The sequence below is a fragment of the Pinus tabuliformis genome, chromosome X, assembly GCF_031772625.1.
Source record: "Pinus tabuliformis cultivar Carrire ecotype Pingquan chromosome X, CPIR1, whole genome shotgun sequence".
Lineage (NCBI taxonomy): Eukaryota > Viridiplantae > Streptophyta > Pinopsida > Pinales > Pinaceae > Pinus > Pinus tabuliformis.
This window is the reverse complement of record NC_142308.1, coordinates 281,370,552-281,394,318: the sequence shown is the minus strand read 5'-3', so window position 1 is coordinate 281,394,318 and position 23,767 is coordinate 281,370,552.

Below are 23,767 nucleotides of genomic sequence, written 5' to 3'. Positions count from 1 at the left end.
TTGAAGGCTCACTTACTGGCATGGACTACTCTGTGAAGTTCCCAACTGAAGACAATCTGACAGTTGGGTCCGTGAAATTCTTGAGCCAAAGCTCACTATTGGGTTGCACTACACATTTCTTAAGAGAAAGGCTGCTTTCCCTCAAGGATTGTGCAGATAATCAAGGAAAAGTTAAAACCAGTTTGTAACCAAGTCACGAGGTCAGCTTGTTGTTAGACAACACAACAAGTAAGAAAACACAAGTTGTAAAGTGAAATATAAAACTCAAATGAAAGCACAATTACTTGGGTAGTGTAAGACAAGTTGTTAAGATTTTAGTAGGGAGGATCCGAAACGAAGTGTAGGTCAAATTTTGGAGGGTGGTTGTAGCCACTACAGTAGAACCTTAGAATGATTGTCCAAGACTTTTTGGAGATCTAGAGAAATGGATGATTTTGATGTTTGAACCACTAGTGAACATAATTATGCTTTGTTGTTCTTTCTTTAGAAGCTTTTTCATGCCATTACATCTTATTATCTTTCATGATTTCCCTATGATAACCCTTAATTCAACTTCCTTTCCTTCCCAAAAAAATTTCAAGAAAAGTTATTGAAAATGAAAAGCTATCATACCCAAAGATTGTAACCATTGGACTCCTAGTACAACAGCAACACCACCCATTGGAATGGAAATAATTGGACTATCAAATACATTTCCCATGGATAGCTTGATATTATAGCAATTTCTAGAGAAATTTATGGTTCCTCCATTGCCAGCCATCACTTGACACTCTGGTGTTGGATATAGGAAGCAATTCAATTCCTTGGCTATCTTACAATGAATAAAATTATGGGTACTACCCCAATCAATCAACACTATTACCCTTTTCTTTTTTATATGTCATTCTATCTTAAGAGTTTGAGGAGTGTCAATTACTGCCAATACATTACAAGATATAGTTAGATTCATTTCTTCTTTCTCTGGGGTTGGCTCCTGGTGTATATCCTCTTATTTTGATGTTTCTTGTTCCCTTCCTTCCTCCTCTTCACAATCTATGTAAATTTCTTCTCGGCAAAACTTATGACCTTTAGTTTATTTACTATCACAACTGTAATAAATACCTTTTTATCATTTTTCTTCCAACTGTTTTGGTGTCAACCTTGTAGGTTGTGGAAGGCTATGAGAAACAACACTTCCATCTTTATAGTTGTGAGTGGTAGGCTTCTTTGTTGCCATAATTTTACTTTCAATTTTTCTTGCCAACCTGAATTCCTTATCGAATGAATTAGGTTCCCCTCATGTTGGATGGTATCCTTTAAAGTCCCTATGAAGACATCAATCCTATGCTCCTGTGGAATGTCATTTACCCTTACATTCAATTTTTGGAAGTCCTCAATGTGCTCCACCATTAAACCCTTTTGTTTGAGATTTATCAATTGGCTAAAGAAGGTGTTGCTCTTTTCATCCTTATAATGTGTTATCATTTCCTGCGTAAAAAATGATCAAGTGACAAAGAGAGAAAAGCCATCGATACCATACAAACTGATTGGGTTCTAAATGTAAAGTTGCAATGCATACCTTTTGTGTGTTTTTCACATTATGGAGATCAAAATATTACTCCATATGTAGTATCCATGTTACGGGATCCTTGTGATCAAACTTCCTCATATCGATCTTTGGAATATGGTGGGTATTCAATCCAACATTAGAGCCTATGAAATCATGATTAACATTTCTTTTTTCCTCATCATGAGCTTCCTCTACTACATTTTCGCCATTAGGAAGAATTTCTTATAGAAACTTTGTTATGTATTTCTTTAAATATTCCATGTCGCCTTTCAGTTTTTCTTCTATAACATCGATCTTAGCTTCCATGCCATTATTCAAATCATCCAGCTTAGCTTCTGTTACTTTTTGTGAGAGATAAATTTGTTTCCCTTTGTCTCGTAATTTTGATATATCATGTTGCATTTCTTCCGCTTCTTCATGTGTCATAGTAGAGATTTCAGGTTCCATGCTAGGTTTTTCCATTTTCCTTCTTCAGGGAATTTTTAAATCAAACAATGATATCTATGCTTCACTATGCCCTTTGAATCACTTCAAACTAGTTTTTCAAACAAAAGTTATGCAATTTAAAAAACAAATACACACATTTTTCTTGCTTTTAGGAGCTCAATCTTGAAATGATTGTAACTCTGTAATTTTGGACCTCCAAGTTCTGAAATTTCTCCTTGTGGTATCTCTCTTAGTTCTCTTTCTAGCCCTACAATTCTGACTGAGATTGGATTCTTAAAGAAATGGTTATTTCAAATCTTCCACAATGACATGATTATGGACTAGTTCAGTAGAGCGAAGTTGTACAGGATGCCACGTATCACTGTTTCAACATTTGGCCCTGAAATTGCTACAAGACAAACTAAACTTCATTCACTTTTAGTGACATTTTACAAAAATCCAATCTGATGTCTGAAACTAAAGTTATGCTGATGTTCCCTAGCTCACCTATTTGAGACCAAATTCTAGAGCCCACAGAAACCCTAAGTTCCTCAGAGCATATCTCCGAAAATATAGTCGAAAAAGCTCTAAAATTTTGCAAGAAGTTCTCTCCAATTTTTGCTACATGGAGTAAAAAATTCATATTTTTAAGCCTTGTCAAAAACATGTTATGATGATTTTCCCTAGGTCACCTATTTGAGATAGAATTATGGAGCCCACAAAAACTCTAACTTCTTTAGAGCATATATCCGAAAATATAGCGAACCGAGATCTGAAATTTTTACAAAATGTTTTATAAGACTTTGAATCCACATGATAAACATTTCAACTCCCGAAGACTCGTAGAAAAAAAGTTATAGCAGAAATTCCAAGATGACCAGTTTGAAGAAGCTAAACCCTAGAATCAAAAGCTCTGATACCAAATGTTATGCAACCAGCACACAAAATAGAAGAAGAGATAGATCAACAAATTCAAAATTATCCTCTTAGAGGGGCAAACCTCCTCTAAATTAAACAAATGAATAATTATTGGATGATTCAAATTACAAAACCTCCTTTCCATATATAGGAGCTTAAAGAGTCGCAATATAATCAGAGTCGACATAACAATAACAATATAAGGGCACACCAGTAACAATAGTGGACTTCTATGGGGAAAAATAATAATAATATGGCAACTACATGAGCACAACAATAACAATAAAGGGGCTACACTACCAATAAGAATGACGGAATACAATAGTATTATAGGGACCTACCAAAGCCTTTGGTGCTTTATCTACTAGGGTTAGGGTTGTGGATGTATATGGTTTCTCATTGTTTCTTCATGATAAAAATTCCTTGGGCCTCATTGTAACACAACATAGGAAGGTGAATTTACCATCACATCTCTTCTTAAAGATTACCTACCACCATTCAAGCTAGTTTTCCTTCATTATGTATGTAAACAACTTCAACATTTCTATTTATTAATTGAAGTTCAGTTTCACTATATAGTTGTGCTTGATTTTAAAATTGTATTTCATTTTGATTTAATTATTATATTTCAATCATTTACGAAAACAAAATCCTGACATACCCATTGTTGTTTATCCTAGTACAAGATAAACTATTCGTATCACTTGCGACCATCATTTGCTCAAATGGACTAGATGATTAGGAGATCAATGCAGATCCTAGTTTTCATAGAAAAGTGAGGAACAAATGTTTTAAATTCTTTATTTGAGTGTGTTTTTTCTTAATGAGGCCAAATACATATTAATTTGGAGGATTTGGTTGCACACAGTGCCATTAATCCCCTCTACTCTAATATTGTGCACTCATTTCTATTATCCAAGTGTGATGTATCTACTATTATTTTCCTCTGTCTTTGCTTGCGCTTCCATGCATAAAGGTAAAGCTTCACATATTGATCAATAATATATACCAAAGTGTTTTATATTATTGTAGAGCTAAGGAGAGTTCTTCCATTTCTCAAAATTAGCTCTAAGCTTGTGAGGTGGCCAATGTCCTCTTAGAACATGTTCCTCCACAAATATTTGAGGAAATTGAAGTGTGGATTATCAAATTAGGTAGGAGAAGGAAACCATACCAAACTAAGATATTGATGCAGAGCTATGAAACTGAATTTCAAACAAAGAGATTTCGAAATCATAGGACAAAAAATATTATAAGACCATTGGTTTGTATTGGCATCTAAAAATAGTTGTTAGGAGACTACTTATTTATCACAATGAGGCGAAGGAGGAAATCTTGCTACAATTAGACAAAATTTAGTTACTAATTAATGAAATCATTTCTAGTTTGTCATGTTCTACTCAAGAATGTGTAGTCCATCAAACTTCCAGGTTCATCTTAAAGGTATCAACTTTAGATTGTGCAAACCCCCCCATTAGGTGTTTCTTTTTATATTATATATTAATCCCTTGGACGACTAGGGTTATAATTATTTTTTTCTAGTATATATGTTGATTATCTCTATCTCTATGTCTTAATGGAATATGAGATGTTATTTTTTGACATAAAACTTTCTTAATTTTCTTTTTATTATCAAGATAGCACAGACTCTTTTGAAAAATGACCTATTCCAATGTTGCATATCCATATTCTCAAGTGGCAGGTTAATAATATTGGAAATTTTGTATAACATTTTCTCTTCATAATTAATAAAAAAATTGACTTACAAGAGACATGTGCATAGTGGTTAAGAACATGTGTGTTTTTTTGTAAGAGGTCACAAGTTCAAATCCAAAAGGGAGTAAATATATACACTTCAATAAACTTGAACAATCAAATTATGAATTTCCCATATATAATGAGATCTCATACATTAATTTGATATCTAACATGACAAAGACAACATCAATTGAAAATATAATTGCAATTTTTTTTTACCTAAACTTCATTTTAAGATATTAAAAATAAAAATAAAATTATGGGATTAAAGGAAAAGAAACCTAGCAAAAAGTAAAAATTATAATAATTCTTATCATTTTAGACATTCATTGACTGCAACTTTTGCAAACGTCATTTTTTTTTTTTATAATTGAGATTCAAGATTTTAACACTTTGAAATAGACCCCCCACAGACTTCGTTCCCAGAATGAAGTGTTGGAATATATTTTGGACTTTTCTACAATACGATTTCCTGTATTCGCAAAGCAACATTCCACACTTTTTTCAAACTGTCCCTCTTTTGACTTTTCCTATGTCTTGTTGGAAATATTAATCCAAATCACCGCCTTAAACACAATGACAACCACCATACTTTCATAGTCAACTTTTGTAGGTTGTGATTTTGTTTGCGGGCGAAAGGACAAAAGTTCTGAACATAAGTACAATGTTGACCATTCCACAACACATCAGATATTTAAAGCACTTAATGAAGGGTTGGTAAATATGTATGGGTGAAAAATTTATTGTGAAACTCTTAGTTGTAGTGTGAAACCTCTACAAGTTGAGAAACTCACTTACCTTCTACATTTGCCCATCCCGTGTCATAAATATTTTCTTTGTCATGTATTAATGAGTCAAAATGTATGTTTTGGATAAATATGAATGTAAAAGTAATTTGCAAGGTTGACCAAGCATAGAGGAGTCAAGCATATAAGTATGAGAGGTAGTGAGGAGAAAATCGTGGAGGAAATAATGGTGGGCGAGTGAAACTAAGTTTTACTGAGTTTTACAGAGAGTTACTCCGCAACCCTAATGAAGCGTAAATTGCAGTAAGCCTTTTTGTTTTTACTTGAAGTAGCAGCCTCCAATTTGTCATGTGAATGTATTTACATATGCTTTATAATATAATCCAAAGATTGATTTGTTGCGATGTGGCCTTAAGCCTTCATGAGTAGATTTACCAGAAGCATTTTTGTTTGTACTCTGTTTTGTTGTGCGTTTAATTTATGTTTCAATTAAGCCTCTATCTGGTTGTCATTAGCTTGCCGCAACTTAAGATTTGACTTGATGCAATTGGTTTCTGAGCTAGACTCCTCTCCTCTTCCCCTCTAAAAAAAATTCTAACATGGTATCAGAGTAGGTTAAACTTTGTTAGTGTAAAAACAAGTGTTTTTACTAGCAATTAAAAATTGTTTTGAGGGCAGACTTTTTAAGTGTATTTACCGGTAGGTAGAAAGTTTTTTTTTGCTCAAAAATGGCAACATCAAGCACAAGCTTGACTAATCCTCAGATGCCTCAGTTTAATGGAAAAAATTATGATTATTGGGCTATTACAATGAAGGCCCTGTTTTCTTCTCTAGACATTTGGGATTTGGTGGAGAATGGTTTTGAAGAACCATCAGATGCAACAACATACAATGCCTTGTCTCAAGTAGAAAGGGATTTGTTGAGGTATAATAGGAAGAAGGATGAAAAATACCTCTTCTACATTTTTCAAGAAGTTCATGAAAGTATTTTCCTAAGGGTTGCAGCAACACTGAAGTCGAAGCAAGCATGGGACACCCTCTAGACAGCCTACCAAGGCATGGCGAAATTCAAGACAACAAAGCTACAAATGCTAAGGAGATATTTTGAAACACTTTGTATGAAAGATTCTGAGAATGTAGACTCATTTTTTACACATGTATTGGACTAGTTACTCAAATCAGGTCTCATGGTGAGACACTTGAGGAAAGGAGAATAGTTGATAAATTTTTGAGAAGTTTTTGAGCAAGGTTTGATGCCAACGTTTTTGCCATAGAAGGAACAAAGGATATCTCACAATTTTTAGTGGATGAGCTTCATGCATCACTGATTTCTCATGAACATAGACTGAATAGAGAAACAAGCTCATCATTGGAGCATGCTTTCAAGACACAAGTTTCATTTGGTCAAGGTAGAGGTAGAGAAATATCATATGCTAGAGCAAGAGGAAGTAGCCCTTCAAGCTCAAGTGGAAGGGGCAGCAATCAAAATCCAAGTCAAGTCCCAAGCCAAAATCAAGCACAAGGTCATAGGTATGATAAATCTCAAGTCAAATGTAATTATTGTAAGAAGTATAGTCATTATACAAATTAATGTAGATAAGAAATATGAAATTAGTAACAAACCAAATGTAAATTTCACCAAAGAAAATTAGAACCATGATATCATGTTGATAGCTTGTAATGTAGCACACAAAAAACAAAGTGATATATGGTATCTAGATTCAGGGTGTAGCAACCACATGTCAGGGAACATAGAAATGTTTTCCAATCTAGAAGAAAGTGTGAAATATGAATTGACATTAGGGACTGATACAAAAGTCCCTATCATAGGAAAAGGAAGAGTTAATATCCTAACAAAGAAGTGGGAGAAGAAGTACATCTCATATGTTTACTTTGTCCTTAGTTTGAAGCATAACCTCATAAGCATTGGAAAACTCATGCAAACGGGCTACAATGCCTTTTTCAAAAATGACGAGTGCACAATTTTGGATAAGCCTCCAAGCAGACAACTGATTGAAAAGGTTTATATGACAAACAATATAATGTTTCCCCTAAACATAAGATCATATTTGAAGAAAGAAGGTCCACAAGAACAACTATCAATGAACTCACAAGAGGATGATAGAAAAGTTAGAGTTGTTACACAAGTGAACTACCAAGCAGAGGTCATAGATGAAAATTGGTTATGGCATTTGAGATTTGGACATCTCAAATTTTGAGGCTTGAATTTGTTGCATAGGAAAGGCATAGTGAAGGGGTTTGCACTCATAGAAAAAATGGACATCCTATGTGAAGGATGTATCTTGGGAAAGCAACATAGAGAGACATTTACATCAGGAAAGTCAGTAAGGGCAAAGGCACCTTTTGAGATTGTCCATTCAGATTTTTGTGGACCAATGCAGACACCATCAATCGGTGGGAGGTACTATTTCTTGACACTCATTTATGACTACACAAGGAAGACATCAATCTACTTCCTAAAACAGAAAAGTGAAGTGTTTGAGCGCTTCTGTCAATACAAACCTCTTGTTGAGAAGAAAAGTGGACACTACATCAAAGTCTTTAGGATTGACAGAGGTGGCGAATACATCTCAAAGGCTTTCCCCTGATTTTGTAGGGAGCATGGAATTCACAAGCAATTTACAACAAGGTATACACCTCAGCAAAATGGTGTGGTAGAAAGGAAGAATAGGACCGTTATGGAAATGGTGAGGAGCATGTTGAAGGAAAAGAATTTGCCAAATGATTATTGGGGTCAAGTTGTCGCTTGTGCAACATATATCATGAATATATGTCCAACCAAAAGTGTCAAGAATGTAGTTCCTGAAGAGGCATGGAGTTGAAGAAAGCATAGTGTCACTCACATGAGAGTGTTTGGATGTGTGGCATATGCACATGTCTCAGATGAGTTGAGGAAGAAGTTGGACAACAAGAGGGAGAAATGCATATTTTTTGGATATAGTGATGAATCCAAGGCATACAAGCTCTACAATCCATCAACTAAGAAGGTCATAATCAACAGAGATGTGCAGTTCATAGAAGAGGAAGCATGGGATGGAAGTTTAGAGAAGACAGTTAATGTCAAAGCATGTATACCACATGAGGACAAAGAGGAATTGACAACAGGAAGCAATTCCTCAAAAATGACTGCCTCTACTCCTATTCAAGTGTTGAAAATAGCAACAAGAAATGGTAAAAATAGAATTTAGAAATTCCAATTTTAATTTTTCCTTGAATTAAAATCAAATTTAGTCTCACTAGCTGCTGGAAATAATTAATTAACTCATTATGGATTAATTAGTTGGAGAAATTCAAGTTAGAAGTCTTTCTACAGTAATGCAAGAGTTATCCCTTAAATTAAGGAGATTATCCCTTAATTAAGGAGATAAGATTGAGTTATATTTGAGTTGTAATTAGTTAGATTAGTTTACTGAGTTAAGTCTAGTTAAATTAGTTCCAAACTATTTGAGGAACTAATTGTGAGTTATCAGTCAATTGATGCATGCATGCACTCAACCAGTGTACTCTAGATAACTGAAGATTCTCTCATCAGAAACTCATGCATGTCTATTCCGAGAAAGACCCAGTTGAGCTAAATGTCAAGGACAGGTTACTATCAGTTGCATGTGTTTTCCTATAAAGAAAACTCATGCATGCAGTCAAGGTAAGGTTACTTGAGGATTGCGCAGTTATGACATGGTGTAGGATCAATGTTAGTGATTAGTCTTCCACTTTGTAACAGGAGGATCTCCCAAAGAAACTGCGCAAGGAAATAGGAGCTTGGAGAGTAGAGGAGAAGGCTTATGAGAAGCTTTGATTGCCTATGAGCATCCAAGAGGATTGTACTAAGAGCTGGCTAGTTGTGAGAGCTAAGTCTTTGTATAATCTTGATGTATTTCCACCTTGTATGATAATACAAATAGTGGGGTTTTTAGCTGAGGCTTTCCCCTAAGTATTTTATGTGTTTCATGTGTATTAATTCTTCTTCTTATGGTTATATGTGTTCAGCTCTGATTCAGCTCGATATTTAAGCTTTCTCAAGTTTGGTAGTAGAAGTAGATTATAGTATTTTTCTTTGGTATATTGTATTATCGAGTTAACCTACAGTCAGATTTTCTACATAGATCTCAGAGGTAGACCTGTAGAGAATTTGCAGGAAATTCTACAGCAAGTGCAACAAAGTAGGCAACAAGCAATACCATTAATAAATAATAGGATAGCTTCACGTAGTCAAACAAGTTCTTCTCCAAGCACGCGGCAAGGCGCAACACCAAGTGACATGTCAAGCCCATCCTCAACAAGCATAAGAAGACCAAAATTCAGAAATTTAAATGAGATTTATGCGTAAGATGAAGTTGATAGTAGCTCTAGTCTAAATTGGTTATTTACATTGTTTTGTCATGTAGATGACCTAATCCATTTTTAGGATGCATTCAAAGAAGAAAAATGGGTTGTGGAAATGGAGGAAGAAATAGAAGCAATGGAAAAGAATGACACATGGGAGTTAGTGAGCCTTCCGTAATGAAAATAAGTCATTGGAGTGAATTGGGTCTATAAGACAAAGTGGAACATTGAGGGGAAGATTGAAAGGCATAAAGCAAGGCTAGTTGTCAAGGGATACAAATGACAACATGGAAGAGATTATACGGAGATGTTTGCACCAGTATGGAGGATGGAGATAGTGCGCATAATTTTGGCGATTGTCATGCAACATAAATGGAAAGGGTATGAAATGGACGTAAAATCAACATTCTTGAATGGACTGCTGAAAGTGGAAGTGTATGTTGCACAACCACCTGTTTGTGAGGTAGAAGGAAAAGAAGACAAAGTGTATCGGTTGAGGAAAGCTCTTTGTGGGCTGAAGAAAGCATCGCGTCCATGGTATAGAAAGATATATGCTTACCTGATGGATAATGGCTTTGACAAATGTGATGATGAGCCTACTCTCTACATCAAATAGAGTGATGGTAAGATTCACATTGTTGTCTTATACGTAGATGATTTGATTTTTACAGGTACTGATGATTTCCTCATCGCTGATTTCAAAGAAGTTCTGAAGAGTGAATTTGAAATGACTAACATGGGGTTGTTAAAGTATTTTTTGGGCATAGAAGTGAAGAAAATAGAAAATGGTATTTTTATTTCCCAATTAAAGTATGTAGCATCCATTTTGGAGAGGTTTAATATGCAGAAAAACAAGCCTGCACCAACTCCAATTGTCATGGGGTTGAAGTTGAGCAAAGAATATTGTAGCAACAATGTCAATTTGACATTATACAAAAGTATGATAGGCAACTTGACGTATTTGACCGCCACTAGGCCAGATATAATGTATGAAGTGACTTTTGTGTCGAGGTTCATGGAGACACCCAAGGAGATGCATTGGCCAGCAGCCAAAATAATTCTAAGGTATATCAATGGAACAAAAGATTTTGGTATTTTCTACACCGCAAGTGATTTCACATTGGTTGGTTACACTGACAGTGATTAGGCAGGAAGTGTTGATGATAGAAAGAGCGCACAGGATATGTTTTTCATTTGGTTTTTGGAGCCATTTCATAAGCCTCCAAGAAGCAACTGATAGTTTCATTGTCGACAACAGAAGATGAATATGTTGCCACAACAACAACAGCATGTCAAGTAGTTTGGATGAGAAGGATGTTGAGGGATCTTCACCATGACATAGAGGGAACAAAAACTATTTTCTGCGACAACACTTTCGTAATTTCATTGTCAAAGAATTAAATTTTCACATGAAGACCAAGCACATTGATGCTAAATATCATTTTATCAGAGAGTTAATTAGAAATGGTGAAATTGTGTTGGAGCACTATAGGTCACAAGAACAGTTTGCTGATATTTTCACAAAGACATTGGCACGTGAAAATTTTGTTTTTTTCATAAATTGTATGGGAACTTTCAATGGAAATAGCTCTGATTAAGGGGGGATGCTGGAAATATTAATCCCAACCACCGACTTAAACACACTAACAACCACCATACTTGCCCAATCAACTTTTTCAGGTTGTGATTTTGTTTGCAGGAGGAAAGACTAAAGTTCTGAGCGGAAGTAAAAACACTGACCATTCTGCAACACATCAGATAGTTAGAGAACTTAATTAAGGATTGCTAAATATGTATGGTTGAAACATTTACCACGCAACTCTTAGTTTCAGTCCGCAAGCTCTACAAGTTAATAAACTCACTTACCTTGTGCATTCATCCATATGTTAGGAAACTAGCTCACAAAAACATAGAAAAGATAGATCAACGCCTTAGAATTCAGCCTCTTCGAGTGGGAAACCTCCTTTACATTACACAAAGAACAATTCTTGGATGATACAAATGGAAAAACCTCCTTTCTATATATAGGAATCTAGGGGGTCACAATATAACCAATCCGACCTAACAATAATAATATAAAGGCACAAAAATAACAATAGTGGGATTCTATGGGGCACAATAATAACAATAAGGGATACAATGACAATAGTAATGGGGGAATCACTAGTATTATAGCGACCTAACATGCCCTCCTCCTTCAAAAAATTGTTTTCCTCAATGCTTGAGTAGCTCTAGATGCTTCTGTATAAAATTCTCATCCTCCAATGTGGAATCTTCAATGGGTAAGTTCTTCCACTTGATGAGATACTCTGAAATTTATCGATTTCGTAGTTGTCGAATTCTTGTTTCTTTGGTTGCTTCATGTTCCAATATGATTTTTCCTTCCTCATCAAGTTTTGTTAATATTGTTGGAACCGGAATCTTGTCACCTATAACTCTATTTAAGCATGGAACATGGAAAATTGGGTGCATTCGGGAAGCTGCAGGAAGCTCCAATTTGTATGCCATAGTACCTATCTTTTGTAAAACCTTGTACAAACCATGATAATTTTGTGATAATTTATTATCCTTCTTAGCTTGCTTGAGGGAAATTTGTTTATATGGTTGCAGCCATAGGAATACCCAATCACCTACATCAAAATTTCTTTCACTGCAATTTTGATATGCCTGCTGTTTCATTGTATTTTGCACCAAGGTGAGGTTATCCTTTAAGAGTTGGTGAACTTGTTGCTGATGCTCGATGTGATCTTCCACTGCTTGAACCTTAGAATTTTCTCTTAAATATGATGTGATGGATGGTGGATGATATCCATAAAGTGCCATAAATGGGGTCATTTTTCTTGTAGTATGGAAGGAAGTGTTATACCACCATTCAGCAAGAGGCAACCATTTGACCCATTATGTCTATTTATTAGAGACAAAGAAATGAAGATATCCTTCCAAACATTTGTTTACTATCTCAGTTTGCCCATCAGATTGAGGATGATAATATTAGCTATGAGGTAACTGAGTATCAAGACAAGAAAATAATTTTTTCCAACAATTTCCAGTGAAAATGGGATCTCTGTCACTTACAATAATCTTTGGGTTTCCATGTAGCTTTTGAATTGTTTCCATAAATGCAGTAGAAACTGTACTCGCTTTAAATGGATGAGATAATGCAAAAAAGTGTGCATACATTGTAAGTCTGTCAACTACAACCATGATAACACTCTTTCCTTCGGACTTGGGTAAACCTGTGATAAAATCCATTGGAACCTCCTGTCAATGTCGGCTTGGAATCGATAAAGGTTGTAATAGTCCTGGCATCTTAACTATTTCAACTTTATTTTGTTGGCAAACCAAACATTCTGCCAATAACTTTTGAATATCTGATTTAAGGCCATCCAAGAAAAAATCCTTCTTCACCCTGTGGTAGGCTTTTAGAAATCCTGAGTGCCCTCCTAGGGGAGAGGTGTGTAATTCCCTAAAAATCTTTTGTTTGAGTTGGGAATTCCTACATAGGTATAACCAATCCTTGTACCATAATGAATCATTTTTGCAGCTAAATGTATCAGATGTACCGGGATCTTGTTGTATCCTTTGAATGAGTGCCCACACTTTGTCATCATTCTTCCATTCATCCCTTGCTTTATTTATCCAATATGGTTGGATAATGGAAATGGCGGAAACAAATGATTCCACATCCTCATCCTTTCTTGAGAGTGCATCTGCCACAACATTTTGCTTCCCTTTTTTGTAGATGATTTCAAAGTCATATCCCAATATCTTGGTGACCCATTTTTGCTGCTCTTCTAAGGATACTATTTGTTCTAAAACGTATTTAAGACTATCATGATTTGTTTTTACCTTGAATTGTCTTCCCATTAGGTAGGGTCAACATTTCTTAAGTGCATGTAGTATTTCCAGCATTTCCTTCTCATATATAGCTTTGTGTAAATAATTTCATTTGATTGGACGAATTCCGAAAGAAATGGGTCTTTCTTCTTGCATTAAAATAGCACCAATTCCATTTCCTGAGGCATCACATTCCACAATAAAGGTTTTTGTGAAGTCCAATGTAGCTAAGACTGGTGCTTGGCACATTGCCTCTTTAAGATGTTCAAAGGCCTTTGTTGCTTCTAGAGTCCATGAGAATGAATCTTTCATCAATAATGTTGTTAGAGGTGCTGCTATTCTCCCATAATTCTTAACAAACATGTGATAATACCCTGTCAACCCAAGAAATCCTCATAGATGCTTTATGGATGTGGGGATTTTCCATTCCTTAATGGTTTTAATTTTGCTAGGGTCTACCTTAACACCTTCATGAGATACAATATGACCCAGATATTCTACCTCTTGTACTCCAAAGAAACATTTGGAGATTTTTTCATATAATTGTTTCTCCTCCAATAGTTTGAGAACCATGTCAACATGTTGGACATGATCCTTCCAACACTTGTTGTAGATTAGTATATCATCAAAAAATACTAACACAAATTTTCTAAGGTTGGGTTTGAAAATGGAATTCATCAAACCTTGAAGTGTAGAAGGTGCATTAGTAAGGCCAAAAGGCATGACCCAAAATTCATAATGACCGTCATGAGCTCTAAATGTTGTTTTTGGAATGTCTTCAATCTTCATTCTGATTTGATGATATCCTAAATGAAGATCCAACTTGGTGAAGTAAATTGATCCATGCTATTCATCTAATAATTCATCAATGACGGGAATGGGAGATTTATCTTTAATCGTGAGCTTGTTGAGCTCCCTATAATCTGGACACATGTGCCATGATCCATCCTTCTTGTGAACCAATACTACTAGAGCAGAGAAAGAACTTTGAGTAGGTTGAATTATACTAGCCTCTATCATTTCTACAACCATACGTTCAATTTCACTCTTTTGGACATAGGGATATCTGTAAGGCCTGATGTTTGGAGGAACACTTCCTAGAATCAAATTGATAGCATGATCATGACCACGAATAGGTGGGAGGCCTTTGGGAGTCTTAAATACCTTGGAATGATTGTCCAAGACTTTTTGGAGATCTGGAGAAATGGATGATTTTGATGTGGCAACCTCTAGTGAACATAATTGTGCAATTATGCCTCGTTGTTCTTTCCTTAGAAGATTTGTAATTCTGTTAGAGCTGATTATCTTTCTTGGTTTACCTGCGACACCCCTTAATTCAAATTCCTTTCCTTCTGTAGAGAATTTCATGAAAAGTTCTTGAAAATTAAAATCTATTGTACCCAAGGATTGTAGCCATTGAACTCTTAGTACAACATCAGCACCACCCATTGAAATCGAAAGCATTGGGTTAGTCAATACATATTCTCCGATGGATAGCTTGGTATTATGGCACTTTCTTGAGCAATTTATGATTCCTCCACTTGCAACCATCACTTGACACTTTGGTGCTAGATATAGGAAGAAATTCAATTCCTTGGTTATCTTACAATGAATAAAATTATGGGTACTTCCCAAATCAATCAACATTGTTACTTTTTTCTTCTTGATATGGCCTTCTTTCTTGATAGTTTGAGGAGTGGTAATTCCATCCAATGCATTGCAAGATATGGTCGGATTCATTTCTTCTTTTTCTATGGTCTGTTTCTAGTGTATACCCTCTTCTTTTGATGTTTCTTGTTCCTTTTCTTCCTCCTCTTCACAATCTATGTAAAATAATTTCTTCTTGGCACACTTATGACCTTTAGTGTATTTTCTATCACAGCTATAACAAAGCCCTTTTGCTCTTTTTTCCTCCTATTGTTGTGGTTTCAACCTTGTAGGTTGTGGATGGCTAGGGGCAGCAACACTTTCTTTATGATTGTGAGTGGTAGGCTTCCTTGTTGCCATAATTTTGCTTTCCATTTTTTTTGCCCACCTGAATGCCTTCTCGAATGAATCTGGTACCCAAAGGTGAACCTCATGTTGGATGTTATCTTTTAAAGTCCCTATGAACAAATCAATCCTATACTCCTCTAGAATATCTTTTACCCTTATATTCAATTTTTGGAAGTCCTGAATATGCTCCATCATTGAACCCTTTTGTTTGACATTTATCAATTGGCTAAAAAAGTGTTGCTTCTTGTATCCTCATAATGTGCTACCATTTCATCCATAAAAATAGCCCAGGTGACAATTTGTTTATGATAGCAAAGCCATCGATACCATATAAACTGATTTGGTTCCAAATATAAAGTTGCAATGCGTACCTTTTGTGTGTTTTGCACATTATGGAGATTGAAAAATTGCTTCATTTGTAGTATCCATGTTCCGGGATCCTTGCCATCAAAATTCCTCATATCAATCTTTGGAACATGGTGGTTCTTTGATCCAACATTAGAGTCTATGAAATCATGATTAACATTTATTTTGTTCTCATCATGAGTTTCCTTTACTAACCTTTCGCCATTAGTAAGCATTTCTTGAAGAAACTTTGTCAAATATGTCTTCAAATATGCCTTGAAATCTTCCATGCTCGTCTTCAAATATGTCTTCAAATCTGTCTTCAAATCATCCATCTTATCTTCCATGCCATCCATCTTAACTTCCAAACCTTCCATCTTAGCTTCCACGTCATTCATCTTAGCTTCAACGCCTTTCTTTAGACCATCCATCTTAGCTTCCACGCCTTTCTTTAAACGATCCATCTTAGCTTCTACGTCTTTCTTTAAACCATCCATCTTATTTTCTGTTACATTTTGTGTGAGTGAAATTTGTTGCACTTGGTCTCGTAATTTTAACATATATCATGTTGCATTTCTTCCTCTTCTTCATGAGTCATGCTAGAGATTTCAGGTTGCTTACTAGGTGTTTCAATTTTCTTTCTTCGGGGCATAAATTACCAATAATCATGCTTCACTATGCCCTTTGAATTCCTTCAAACCAATATTATGCAAAAAAAATTAAAAACTACACACCTTTTTTCACTTTTTAGGAGCTTGGTATTGAATCTGATGTATCTCTATAATTTTAGATCTCCAAGGTTTGAAATTTCTTCCTTCTGAGTAATCTTTCTAACCCCACAAGTCTGATCAAGATTGGATTCTCCAATGAAGAGTTATGCCAAATCTCCCACGATGACCTGAGTATAGACTTGTTCAGTAAAGCGAAATTGTACGACAGGCCGTCGGTCACTGTTTCAACCTTGGGTTCTAAAATTGGTACCCATAAAACTACAGTCCATCCTCTTTCTAAAACTTCTTACCAAAATTCAATCTAATGCACAGAGAGAAAGTTATGATGATTTTCACAAGGTGACCTGTTTGGAATGTAATTTTGGGGTCTGCAAAAACCCTAACTTCCTCAGATTATATCTCCAAACATATAGTGAGACAAGATCTTAAATTCAGAGCCAAGGTTTAGACCGATTTCTTTACAAATAGGTTTTTTTGTTAGCTTCTAAAACTTCGTAGAGAAAGCGTTATTCCAAACATTCCATGATGACCTGTTTTAGATGAAATTCTAGAGCTTTCAAAAACCCTAACTTCCTCAAATCATATCTCTGAAAATATAACGATACAAGATATCAAATTAGGACCCAAGGTTCAGCAAGATTTCCTCTCAGATGGTTTTTTTTTTTCTTCTGAAACGTCACAAAATCAAAGTTATAGCGAAAATTCCAAGATGATATGTTTGGAGCAACGAAACCCTAGAATCCAAAGCTCTGATACCAAATGTTAGGAAACCAGTTCACAAAAAGATATAAAAAATAGATCAATGCCTTAGAATTCGGCCTCTTCGAGGGGGAAACCTCATTTACATTACACAAATGAATAATTCTTGGATGATAGAAATGATGAAACCTCCTTTCTATATATAGGAGTATAAGGGATCACAATATAACCAAGCCGACCTAACAACAATAATATAAAGGCACAAAAATAACAATAGTGGGATTCTATGGGACACAATAATAACAATAAGAAGTACAATGATAATAGTAATGGGCGAATCACTAGTATTATAGGGACCTAACACCATCCCATGTCTTAAATATTTTCTCTGTCATGTATTAATGAGTCAAAATGTATGTTTTGGATAAATATGAATGTAAAAGTCATTTTTAAGGATGATCAAGTAGAGAGGTGTCGAGTGTGTAAGTCTGAGAGGTAGTGAGGAGAAAATCTTAGAGGAAATATTGGTGGGTGAGTGAAAACAAGTTTTACAGATTTTTACAAATAGTTACTCCGCAACCCCAGTGAAGCATAAATCGTAGTAAGTCTTTTATGTTTTTACTTGGAGAATCAGCCTCCAATTATAATGCAAATGTATTTACATATGATTTATAATATAATCCAAAGTTTGGTTTGTTGTGATGTGGCTTTAAACCTTCATGAGTATATTTACAGCAACCATTTTTATTTTTACCCTATTTTGCTCTCCGTTTAATTTCTCTTTCAATTAAGCGTTTGTCTGGTTGAGACGAGCTTGTCACAACTGAATATTTGGATTTCCACAATCAATTTCTGAGCCAGACTCCTCTCCTCTAACCCTATAAAAAAAATTCTAACATATCTTACACGGGCACTACTACTGCCATCACCTCCTTCCTGGAAATTTTGCAGAGTATCAACTGCAAGTTGGAGAGAAGTCAACAACCATCCTTCATTTGTAGATAATGTTAAATTCCATCATACCTAGTGGAACTACTGAGGCCATCTCCTCCTTCCTAGAAATGTCGCAGAACTCGATTCACTGTACGATAATCTCAAAAAACGAAAGCCAGAGAAGGTATCCACTCCACGCTAAATAAATTATTTTATAGATTATTGCCACGTCCCTCCACAGATTCAATTCATGAATAAAGATATTCATAATCTTAGCAATTACCATCCATTGCAATCAAAATCACGAAATCACCATCCGCATCAAATCACCATTACCGACACTATCACTATCAAATGTAAAAGGTGGGTTATAATTCAATTTGAAGAGTTGTTCATTTAACTCTTTTATTTTATTTGTATGAGTTAAAATATTCCATGATTACTATTCAATTAAAAATATATATTTAACCTTAAAAATAAAATTAATACATATTTCAATATAAATAATAATCATTATAAGTGAAATAATTTTTTATGAACAATTTGGGCTTATGAACGAAAGGTAAATTCATCATGCGACCTCTATTGCACGAGAGGCCCTACTCTCATCAAAACTTGACCTTTTTAAGATCTTCAATAGTTAATTGCACTTTTATCACTTTCCCTTTTCTTTAGTGCAATGTGTGCTCTCTGATAGAATTGTCCCCTTTCCCCTTTCTTTTCCTTTTGGTAGCCGAGGCACTTAGCACCATCATCAAGGAGGCTAGACTAGAAAACCATTTCAAAGGCATTGAAGTGGCTTCTAACCAACGTATTACTAACATTTCTTTTATTGAAAACATCCTCATTTTCTTTGAAGGAACCCTTTACTCCTTTCTCAACCTTAAATGATCCCTCTCCATTTTCTACCAAACCTTTAGTATTCACATTAACCCTAAGAAATCATGCCACATTTCTCACCTCCTCCTATTTTTCGTATTAAAATATGTTAATCAAAATTTTCCGTTCCCTTTCTACTCTTTTGATGAAGGATTTAGATACCTTGATTTCTTCCTCAAGCCCTTTGGGTATCGCTTTGCAAGTTGGCTTTGACTATTTAAAAAATTTGACTCTCACATAAATTTTGGGCAAACAAGTTCTATTTGGAGAAGGTAGAGTTGTTCTTATTAAAGAAGTCATGGAGAGTATGATGGTCTATTGGTGCTCAATATCATATATTCCAAAGTGTATCGACACAAAAATTAGGAATTCATGTTTACACTTTCTCTAGTGAGGGAATAAGCATGTTGGAGGTGTTCCCCTTGTCAAATGGGAAGAACTTGATATGAAAAAATTCTTAGTGGTTTGGGGCTTCAAAATAATATATAACTTTGCAAAGCACTCAAAGCCAAAACCCTCTATAGATTAGCACATAATTCCTCTCTTAGGTGAAAAAATATTAAAGCTAAATATCTTCCAACTATCTCTTTCTCATATTGGTTTTGTCTCTTTATAAACTCTGCAAAAGGATCTAATGCTTAGAAATCTCTTTTTCTAGCCTTTTCACTTATAGGCTCTTGGATATGTAGGCACATCGACAATGGATAATAGATTAAATTGGGTCAAGATTCTTGTTTTGGAGTAGGGGAGGAATACAGTCTATCAAATAACCTCATTGATCACTCGCAGCCTCTCACGTGTCTACACACTTGTGGATTCTAAGGAAACCTATCCACAAGAATGATGAGAGCTAGGATGGAAAAAGGTAGTTGATCTAAGTCTCTTAGGACAAGAATCCACATAATGGGAAATATGGATTTGACTCTTGTCCTAAAATTTTATCCCAATGAGTGGGGACATAGATGATGACCTAGTCTAGTCAAAGAGCCCCACAATGGGGACTACACAACCAAATTGGGTTATGAAACTCACATTAAAAAACAATTCTAAGACACAAAAAAATTGTGATGGGATTCTCTATAGAAGTTACACTCTTTGCTAAAAAGAAACTTACCCTATTTCTAGCTCTTTCAAAAAAAATTCTCATATGAGAAAATCTTAGCGAAAGAGGATGGAAAGTATAATTTCTCTCAAAATTTTCACTCTTTCTCCTATACAAGTTATGTCACATCCTACATCCTTCATGAGATTGACGTGAAAGCTACCTAGCCTGAAATAGTTTTGAAATGCAATCTCAATGTCTGGATAAATGATAAAGATACTAAAATTTTCAAAGCCCCTCAATATGATAAACTACCTTTGGTGAGCCATAAATAAAAACATATTTATCTCATGGGACCTTCTTGAAGAGGTCACTAAAAATCTAGCTTTCAAATTATTTCAAGAGTATAAAATTAATTTGAAATCTCAAAAATATTATAACACCCCTCCCTTCTCTGCTACATTATTGTAAACCTAAGCTAAGTTAAAGCTAGGTGTGATATCCTCCCTTGTGTGTTAAATGTTTGTAAACCTAACATGAGGAAAGTTAGGTTTAATACCCTCCTTTGTGGGTTAAACTATTCTACACCTAAGGAATGCTAGGTGATGTGTAATATGAAAATGAAATGTATCATTAAATAAATTAATAAATTAAATCACTTGGAGGGTCGAGCACCAAGAGAGAGCAGATGCTTGCAAAATCCCATGAGGAATGGGATGGAGATGAATCTTTCATGATAAAGCTTCTAGATGTGATACTAGATAAGCTTGGATGGATTGGATATCCATTGGATGGATGGGAGATAAAGATCCATCAGACATAAAAGCTTTGCGAGAGATAAAGGCGAGATTTTATGTGGAAAATCATCGTGGGAGATAAAGATGAGCTTTTCCATATAAGACCTTGGCAAATGGAAATATCTATAAAGTGGGACACCACTAATGGTAACTAAATCATGAATTAGGGTATTAAATAACCAGTGCATCGATCAATTGAGGACAGTTGATCCTTGGCAAGATCTTCGGCTCGGGGGGGAATCAGAGGTGATTCATGACTGGGTGGTGGTGCTCCTCCCTCCAAGTGAGATTTAGTTGGTGTCATTTGCGTGGAATGGTTGTATGTCAATCTCTTTCCCTTCATGTGATTATTTTATTTGGTTATGTATTTGATATGTTATCAGTCTTGGCTATTTCATTCTTATGCGCATGAATGAGTAGGATATCAAATGAATCAAATGGAAATCTTCTTATGTTAGTAAAGGATCTTTTACTATTATATAAAGCCTATGGTTAACAAGGCTGATAGTGGTAGATGGTTGCAGATTATCATAGTATAATGTAGGTAATAGTATAATCTATTATGGTCAGATTTTCTATTGCATGTATACCCAATAAGGATTGATTTGCATTTTGTCAATTACATAAGAGTAATGCATGTGTTCTTAATGCATCCTTATGTAGCAAAATGTCGTATCATGTGGATGAAAACACTTGTGAGCAATTTGGTTGGAGAGTAGATGTGATGAAAGTCGTCCATGCGATTATCTGAATAATTTATAAAGTTTATGCATGCATTATAGTAACCAGGATTTAGTAGTGTGGAGACAAGTTATTGGCATAGAGGCATGCAGAGCAACTAGGAGGTAAATTCTAATATTATATCTAAGGGTCAAGGATATCGATACCATGCAGGGCTTGATGCTTGCATGCTATGGTTCCTCCGTCTTTCCAATCGTGGATATATATATAAAATCATTTGATGAAGAAGAATTAATGGGTCTAGGGTATAAGGTTACCTCTTGAATGTGACGTGACTGTCCAACTAGAAGAAGAGGATGTGAAATCTTAATTATAACTAAGGAAAATTTTAAAAGTTGGGGAATTAGGAGTTATTTTCTAGGTAGGCCTTGGAGGTACGTTACAAAGATTGAGTTCCAATAATCCTTCCACTCACTCTATACATACCAAAAGGATTCTATGATAATGTGGGCTAGGTGAATCCTCCTAGGTGTGGAGCTATAGTGGTCATTTTTTTCACTTAGTATTCCTATGTTTAGGTAATATATGCTCTAGGAGGGCACAAAAAATTGAGTTGAATTCATATCCCTTCATACACTCCTCCCAATGGCCACTCTTAAAAATGTCAAATGGCTACAAATTCTGAGAGACTTGAAGTTCATGGTTGATTATGCAAATAAAAATATTTACATAGAGAGTATATACCTATAGCCAATTCTACAAGATATCATAGATGCTCTTTTCACCTTCAAATTACTATCCTTCACAAACATTCTTTGAGAGCTAAAAAAACATTACTAACAGACTCCCTAAAGAAGCACTTGAGCTACTTGTAGGCAGTTTTGTGGTATATGACTTTATGTATGGAGTGGAACATGACCAAATTGTCATCCAAGTTTGATGTTCTACATTGCATCACACATCGAACTATTTTCTTCCAGTACTTTATTGCATTTTTTTAGACATGACACCCTGCTTTTTTTATATCCCTCTGACATTGGTAAAACTTCACTAGAAATTTTAAGCAATCTTCTAGTATCAAAATGAACCTACATCTCAGTTTCAATTTGAATGGGAATTTAACAAAATGTATTTTTTTAATTTATAAGATATCAAGAAATTTTTTGATGTGTTTTTAGCACTGAGATGAGCAAGGGGACTGGTACAAGTAAATTTTTTTGAACATCCCTCTAGATCATAAACATGTATATTCACTAATATAAATAGAAATTTTTTTCATTGAAACAAATAATTATCATTAAAGTGAAAGTGATGATAAATCATGCTCATTTTCATTCAAAAATGAAAAATCTCGATCCCTTAGAATTAAGTAATTATTCTCAAGGATTGTATTGGATTAGAGTAGCATTTCACCTTTTAATCCACATAAATTTTTATCGTTGAATTTGTTGGTAGTGTTTTTTTGGGTAAGCTAATATTTTTGAATTTTTTAAAAGGAAAAACCATAAAAAATAGTTATCATTGTTGATATATCAATAGGGACATTAGAATACATATTTAATCAAGATTGTTTGATATAGATTGAATACCAAAATTAAAACATTATAAAAGTCGCAATACCCAAAAATACGTTGACATCGTTAAAAACATGTTGTAGGCCTTAATTATTTCATATGTAGGTGCTACAAACATTAAAAATAAATAAAAAATAGTTAATTATGTGAAAGGAAACTAAAGTGGAAGGTTTGAGCATAGTTGCAGTTGTCTTTGACAAGCACTCATTAATATGTTCACAATGACCTAGTTGCACCCTTCCTTCGCTTCATTTTATTGCATACAAAATAATTTATGAGCCTTTGCATGTGCTAATATAGCTCCATAATTTTCCAATATTTATTTTCTCATTCTCCTTGTATAAGGAATTTAGTTCCTCAATTTAGTATTGATGTCCCAATTGTAGATAACCCTGCATTACGCCCAAATTTTATTATTCATTGTTTCAATTTACTCATGAATGTGAGGGGAGAATTTGTTCCAAAAGTGAATTGGTTGATTACCTTTCCTAAAATTGCACCCCAGTGTAGTAT